Raw genomic sequence first — 1,340 nt, forward strand, 5'->3', positions numbered from 1 at the left:
AGGGAGTGGAAGTAGCAGGAAATTCAGCTTTCTCTGCAAATATTTCAGCTTTTGCTGTAGTATTATTTTTAGCAACTCAGTTGACAGAGGAGGAGGAGTCTGGGTACATTTTTAAAGGGGCCTCTGCCAGACTGGAGATCTCCTCCCATCCTCACTGCACGTGTCATAAAGGAGAGGGGTTGAAAGCGCAGGGCTCAAGGGGCATATTCCGAGTGTGAAACCAGGCTTTCTGGGCACTAGTAGTCTTGGGCAGTCTAGTTCTTTCTGTGAGGTCTTATTACCATTAAGTCATCTGCATGGCATTATCAGTCACCACCAGCATAATTTTCATCAGTAGCCTTGTCAAGAAGGGTAAATATTTTTTGCACTTCTGCCCTGTGGAGACTCACCAGGTACACAGAAAGATATGATGCGTCTCTTTCCCAGTCCCACGGAGCTGATGCGAACTCAAAGTGATCCAGCAGGACAGACCAGAGCTGCTGCATGCAATTCCTTAGGCTGTACATCTCTATGGAAGCAAACCGCCTCATTTTTCTCTTGGAGTTGTTGGTGGGTGAACCACCAGCCTTTTGGTTAACAGCCTGATGCTGATCCTACTGCATTGCTAAAGTCCGATCCTAATTTTAGCAGTTTTGATAAGACGGGAAGGAACCCAGCGCTCACTGACTGAGTGGCAGGTGTGTGTGCTGCGCTAGACGCTTCACATACGTGAGTTCATTTAATCTCACCACAGTCCTGTGACCTAGTCATTTGTGTTGCATTTTATAAATGAAGAAGGGAAAACATCTAAAGAGGTTGAATAATTTAACCACGTTAACATAGTCATTATGTAGAAGAGTCTAGATGAAAACTCAGAGCAGAATAATAATATCTTCAAACCGAACAGTGCTTTACAAAGCACCTTCACATCCTTATTATTAACCTTCTTGAGGATTATCTGAGAAAATATTACTATGTTTAACTCTGGTGGTGTAGCGGTTACAAGTTGGGCTACGATCCACATGGTCAGCTGTTCCAAACTACTAGCAGCTCTGTGGGAAAAGCCCAGGCCTGACATGTTGTGGCCGGAGGCCTGCTGCAGCTTACACACTCCTGCTCCCTGAGTCCCCACTGCATGAGATACTCTTGAGGGTCCCGCAGGCCTATGCATGTGGAACTCAGGGGGCCTACAGCCGAGGAGCCCCAGGGATTCTCGAGAACAAGGACCACCGTAGCCACGGAGGTCCTTGCAGTTTCCAGCACATCAGGACTGATAGTTCCCGGGGGGACATGGGAGAGGGGAAACAGGGGAAGGGAAGAGGTGTTAACAAACCCAGGGACAAGGGAACAACAAGCGATCC

This window comes from Echinops telfairi, unplaced genomic scaffold (genome assembly GCF_000313985.2).
Source record: "Echinops telfairi isolate 266 unplaced genomic scaffold, ASM31398v2 ScPeMD7_7465;HRSCAF=8503, whole genome shotgun sequence".
NCBI classification, from domain to species: Eukaryota; Metazoa; Chordata; class Mammalia; order Afrosoricida; family Tenrecidae; genus Echinops; species Echinops telfairi.